Genomic DNA, 7,068 nt, shown 5'->3' on the forward strand with positions numbered 1-7,068 from the left:
CACTGCCTAAAATGCTCCATTTGGGCTGCAGCCCTCCCTAAGGCCCTTAAAGCTCAGTCTTCTCTGATTGGTCCACTGGTGTTTTTGTAGCTTCCAGCTAGCTGCGCTTCTACCATGAATGTCACCACAGTAACCCAGTGGGCCACTAATGTTACAGCTTCTTTGGTCTAAGTAAGCTAGCTGCTGTGTGTCCATCAAAGTTGCACAACGCTGTGAAGCCAATCAATTTCTAAAGTTTGACCATTTCTTTTTCACAAATAGCTTTATTGTTTTCCTTCAGACAATGTTTTTCAAGTCAAGTTGGTATTTCGTGTGCACGTTTTAATATCTTGTGTGCTCGATTTAGTATTTCGTACGCACGTTTTAATATCCCGTGCACACGTTATAGTATCTTGTGCGCACAATATAGTTTTTTTTTTCTTCATGACACTTTAGGGGCTCCGTACAAAACAGAACAGGTGTCATATAACAAGAAAGCTAATGCTAACTGAGCTAGCACTGCAGTATAGTCACGGTGTTTCCCCCGTTTCTAGTGTCTGGTTAAATATTAAGCTAACAGCTGCTGACTGTGGCTTCATATTTAAAAAGCAAGAAATAAATAAGTGTTGTTCCCGAACTGTCGAATTATTCCTTTGAGGCTTATTTATCTCCACTCAAGACTTTTTTGTCTTCGCCTGTCTCTTGCATTTACAATCTGTAGTCTTTTTAATAATGTAATCTACAAGTTGTAGGGGGATTCTGTAAAGCCCTGCTTTCACATTACTGTTATAATGTCAACATGCTCAGTATCACCTGTACACTATCTGTGTCATTCTTGCCTTTACTGTTCTTTACATTACTTCAGCTCTCTGGGTTTAGCTGGCTGTGTGTCCTAAACACAGCAAAACAGGAAACATTATGAAACGCTCCCAAGAAGAGAGAGGAGAAATGGCGGAAAGTAACAGGCAAGTCTCAGGTCAATTACTGGAAGTCATGAGAGGTCATTGGGGGTTTCAGATATGGTGAGCCATTTTATCTAACTTGAGGCACTGAGGGACTGTAAAGAGATAATGATAACATTAAAAAGAGACAAATGCTCATTAATGATTAACTGATGAAGTAATGATAGACAGATAAAATAGGACTTACACTGTGTTAGCTGAAAAGCCACCAGGCTGCCACAGAGGCAAAACTCTGTCCATGGTGCTGGAACAGGAGAGACTCCAGTGAGCCACTTCACTATACACACTGTACACGCTGGAAAATCACTGGTTTCCAGTTCAACTTTAAATATAAAGGTGTCGTCCGCAAATTTAAGTCCCGTCTGTTAAACTTCTGAAGGTCACAGATGACACAACTGTACTCAGCCTCATCCAGTGTGTGGGATTCAGTGGCATCTAGTGGTGAGGTTGCAGATTGCAGCCGTCCCCTTCTACATGGGTAGTGAAATGCTAAAAATATATTAAAAAAAAAAAAAAAAACAAACTTGAAAGGCCCTTGTTTTGTATGGCCGTTCTGGGCTCCTGTAGAAACATGGTGGTGCAACATGGCGGACTCAGGTTTTCCTGTGCAGCCCACAGTCCTCAAAACTTTGACAAGCAAACTAACTTACTATAGCACAGAAATGGAGCAAAGACGTGTTATTAGTTGCACTTGTACTTGTACAGTAGACTTCACACAGCTGATCTAATCATTGTATCCAGTCCAGCCAAAACAGGAAGTTCCTCTTCCCCAAACAAACAAACTGTCACCTTTTCTCCGGCTCTTTACTCCTCGATAAGTCCGTCTCTTTGCCATTGTCTGAAGAACTCAGTGACCCCACAACTCTCTTGAGGCTCAGGCCGTTGTGTTGTGTCTGGCATTGTGTTGCTTGGCACTTTTAGCTGCCTTAAATCTACATTACGTGACTGTAGAGTTGATCTATGGAGGCTGAAGGTTAAAAGTTATTGTTATATTGTTGTAAAAGGAAAAACAAAAAAAACTGATGAGAAAAACAAGTTAGAAGAAGAAACAGGCTAAATACACCATAATATAGCAATCAATACCTTCCTGTTTTTATGAAGGTCATGCTTACATCAAAGGCTTACAAAGGCAAAATCCTTGAAAACTTATTGAAAAATAAATGTCAAATGATATTAATAAAGATAATCTTTTGTTTGTCCAATTAACACAAAGCAGTACTATGAGGACCACTGTGGCTTCAGGCAGTTACATAAACAGATATTCGAAGCCACATTTTCAACAGATCTTTTCCTAAAAGGAGCAGATCCTTAATCTTTCCTTATAAAATGCTGTTATCTTTACATTCTGGACTTGAAGAAATATTAAGTCTGTTCAAATTTGTATAGATAACGTGTCTGAGATATATGGGTCAAGTCTTCCATTGCAGGTACATCATGTTCCAGGGTAAAGTATGTACTCTCTAAAGTTAGTAAGTTCTCTACCACCAGTATCAGTCCTGCGGTTCCCAGTATTAACACTTAGAGGTTTCACCTGGCAGCACTCCAGAGATCAGCTATGTAACTTATATATTTGTGGTTAAGAGCTCATATGTCTCAGAAGCTGCAGGTGTAGCATCAGCGACATCTGGTGATTTTAGATATTTCATGCTTGTGTGTGTATTTCTCAGTAAGTCTTCAAGTCTGCATGTTCTCGTTGGCATCCGTTCCCCAAAATCCCAGTAGAGTGTTGCAGAGTAATGCTCTTATGTTTTGCTGTGCATAATCCCATTCATTCATATTGTGAGCGCGATACAGTCGAATTGCACTAAGTCCTCTAAATGACTCATATACCGGTGCTGACCCCTGTGGTATATTTAGCTCCAAATGGTCACATCACATTAGATACAACCCATACAGATTCAACACACTCAGTAAACATTCCTTAAATGCTTCCTGTGCTCTCATCTACCCAAAAGGCATTTTCTTTGGTCACAGGCAGCCGGCATTGATCATGATTGGTAACATCTGTATCATTCATGTTTTCAGCTGAATGAACTGAGGGAAAGTTCAGCAATAAATCAAGAAAATTATGCTCATCAGTTAAAATAATTGCTTAAAAATCCTAAATAATGGGGCTGTAAGAAGCCCTTTGTCCTCCTCTTGTTCATTATGACTCGTAATTCGTATGCCTTAGCATTCATGAGTATTTTGTTACAATAAAGGAGTGGAAGCTATCAGACCTCCACAAATCTAACCCTAACCCACAAGCGTCCATTCATCAGCAAGTTGTCAAAGCAGAGACCGGGATCTGCTGTTGAATAACCCTGATGGAGCCAGCGGTCGAATATTCCACAGCTGTTCCCCAAGAATGTGCAGTGAACCCCCCCCCCCCCCCCCCCCCCCCCCCCCCCCCCACACACACACACACACACACACGGGGGGGGGGTGTTTTCCAAAAAGACTGTATCATGCAAAGACAAGCTGCTAAAAACATAACAGAGGAACAAGTGTGTGTTTTACCCTCTACTGTGCATTGCAATGATTCTTTACCACCAAGGCACAGGATCTTTTCTTTCTTCTATGTAGGCCGCAGCAGCTGCCTGTCCGGCTCACATCATGCAGGAACAATCCATACTGTGCAACACTGTGTGCACTGTAAAGAAAGATATACCATATTTACTCAATAAAATTGAGGCAACAGATTGCACGCAATATTATTAATTAAATATTATCAGATTTGTAATTGAGTAAATTTTAATTAAATGAGACCCTTTGGAGTTAACCATTTAATATGAGTAGATTTAATTAAAATACAAAAAGGCAATAATTAAAACCTAAACAAAAATATTGAGTATATATCAAAAAGAGAAATGTCTAAATTAGTAAAAAGTATTAATAAAACATAATTAAATTCTACATACAAGTACCATGTAATTGAGTAATAATGAAATATCTTAATCAGTTAATTTATTTGAATTTACTCAGTGGATTTAATTAAATCGAAATATTATTCTTACTTAGATATATTGTGTTTATCTCATGATCTACATTTTAAGGTGAGATTACACTGGGTACCAGGAAGAACAGAGGAAATAAAACTCAGAAATTAACAAATCACACATAAAATGCTTGCCAAAATTAACATTTTTATTATAAAAGTTATAGCATTTCATTGCAAACTTTTACAAATTATGACCTTGAACACTATTTTGTGAAAACAAAAATGTGTACAGTTGCCAGAGTACCTGTCGAGAAGAACTAAGAAACATTAGGGCATGGCTACACTGTCCTATCATGGACAAGACAAGGTACCGAATTTCCAGTTTCAAATGTCCTGTGCTGTAGCCTGTAATGGGTCAGAAGATCACCTCTTGTCGTTGCTCTGTATCCACAGGTTTTACACTGCCATCTCATCTGGGGGCACATAAGAGAAACACAGTCATGTTAATTACAAAATGTGCCTTTCTGTTTAATTGCAGATAAAAACCATCCATGTATCAATCACATGCATATGGTGTATTGTAGGGCTGGTTGGTATATCAATATTTGCATCTCTTTATTGTCAACATATATGTACACTGATGACATCCAGTCTAGCAAGAAATTAAATTTTAAACAATTATAGCCTACATTCTAGATGTGAGAGTTACTCCAAAAACAAACCTTGTTAATTTAACTTTATTTCAATATTTCATATTTTAAATGAATTGCAAAACCTAATTGTTGTACACTTGAACACATAATTACTATCATATAATAAGTGATTGACTAAATGTTTACTGAGTTTTATGCAAAGGTAGAACAAACAAACAGATCACAGCAGCATGTCCTGACACGCCCCCTACCCCACCCCCACCACACACACACACACACACACCACACGAAGTTCGCTAAACTTTTAAACTATCAACCCTGCATATGCTGGACATAAAACGAATGGTACCACATTGCTCCTCACATATTGTCAGAAGAATTTTATTGACGCAACCGTGATGTTAGCTCGCCGACCTGATTCGACTTTTCGCGGCTGGCGGGAGATTATGAATTAAGAGTAACAGTAAACCTCAATAAAATTGAAGCCCTAAAACGTAACACTGACTTAATGCGTTTTCGAGGTAACTTAACGTGATGACAAAACAGCGAAAGAACAGAGATAAGTGATAACGTTACCTGCGTGGTAAACGGTCCAACACAACGCGGAAGTTAAGTTAACGGAAGTGCAGCAAGTAGAGTTTGGAAATAAAAGCTCAATATACTTAGCGCGATAATCCTGATCATTTCTCGATATGGAAAAGTGTCTGATCGCAACACAAACCCCAACATGATTATCGGCAGGATTTAATAAGTACATGCCGAGGACATATGAATAACACTAACGCAACATGGGCAACACCATATCGGAATAATAACCGACATCTTTCAAAGTAAAAGCTTGTGCTTTTATCAGCAATACGAACGTTTCCATTTTGGAAGCGAAACACTATCACAATACTAGCCTATGTTAACATAGTTAACATAGTTAGCTAACAGAAGCCGGCTTTCTGCTGCTGAGTTTCTCTCTCTCTGTGTGCTATGCTCTGCTCATGTTGTATTATAATTCAGCATGCACCATAGACATGTATTGACTTCACCATCCCAGTACAGACAAAATACGTTTACTTACCACAGTTAACCAGATTACATAGATGAGTAAAGTGGAGGAGGGTAACTGCCCATCTGCATGTTTTGCCTGCCAAATTCAAAAAGCGCGGTTAACAGGAAGTGCTTTTCAATTAAAAATTGACAGGTTCAATTAAGTTGGATTTATTCAATTTTCTCTCCGTTTAGAATTGCATGAACAGAAAGCTTATATTTAATTAATCCAAAATACGCTGGTTTTATTCAAGACATTTTTATTTGAATTTTACTTAAATAATCACGACAAAATCAAGGACACATTAATATTGAATATACTTTACCAAATTCATCAGTTAAAACCTACATGACCACAGAATCATTTATTACAGTGTGGTGCCTTGCTGTTTTGCAGCCTTGGCCCGACCAGAATGACTTACATGGTATAACAGAGCAAAGGTTCACTTGGAGGGAGGAACAATATAATCCTTTCCTTGTTCTCTCCCATGATGAAGTGTCGAGGAAATATCACCATTAATTCCCAGCAGAGTGTCTCATTTTTGCATTTCTGGTTGGTTTATCAATGACACCAATGTCACGCAGAGAGGCCAGACAGACTTCAGCAATATAAGTTAACTAACAGAACAAAATAGACTTGTCACAGTGCAAAATCTACCTAACATAAAATTTAGTCATCATCATATTATACATATGTATTATTAAAAACGTTTCTCACACCTTATTCAGCTGGTAAAAACTCTGTTGTATCGTATTTTCACTGATTCTTGAAAGTGATTTCAATTGAATTGATTTAATTTAATTGAATTAAATTTTTAAAAAATGTGGAATGAACTGCAGAAAAACAATGTGTTGTATAGTATAAATATATATATATAATACAATATGACTATTGACTTGAGACAAGCACCAACATCTTATCTAAAGCATTGAGGAGTGAGAAAACTAAGGATTAGTTATCAGATAAACTCTTGAACCAGGAAGGTTCCAGGTGTGGTGCTACTTCCTTGAGCTGAAATATGTCACATCAAACGCTAACAAGGATTAAACAAAAAGATTTTATTGGTTTGGGTTTTCCACTAGTTGGTCAAAATGTTCCCTTGTGGTGCTGCTGCAAAATCGGCCAAAGCTTTGAATCCTCCAACTTTCAGTCTAATCAGTTCTCAGCATTTGAACTGGTCCTGAAAATAACCTCTGGATTTTCTAATTACCCCTATATTTACACAGTGGTGTTTGTGATAAAGTACAACTCATATATATTCTTTGTATATTTGAAGTTAAATCCTCTCTCTGAACCCAGTGGAGAAGGATGCTATCCCTGCAGTTGGCCAGTAGATGGCCTCGGGCTACCATAAACTCACAACTCACAACTCACATATAACATGTAGTGTTAATGCTGCGCGTCGTCAACAAAGCCATTTCACTAAAACTTTACAAAGTGTCACCTGATGACCACCAGTTTAGAACTTGCTGCTCTGATTTGCAGTTTTAGGAATGATTAATGTTTGTTGATTTA

The sequence above is a fragment of the Chelmon rostratus genome, chromosome 8 (assembly GCF_017976325.1).
Source record: "Chelmon rostratus isolate fCheRos1 chromosome 8, fCheRos1.pri, whole genome shotgun sequence".
NCBI classification, from domain to species: domain Eukaryota; kingdom Metazoa; phylum Chordata; class Actinopteri; order Chaetodontiformes; family Chaetodontidae; genus Chelmon; species Chelmon rostratus.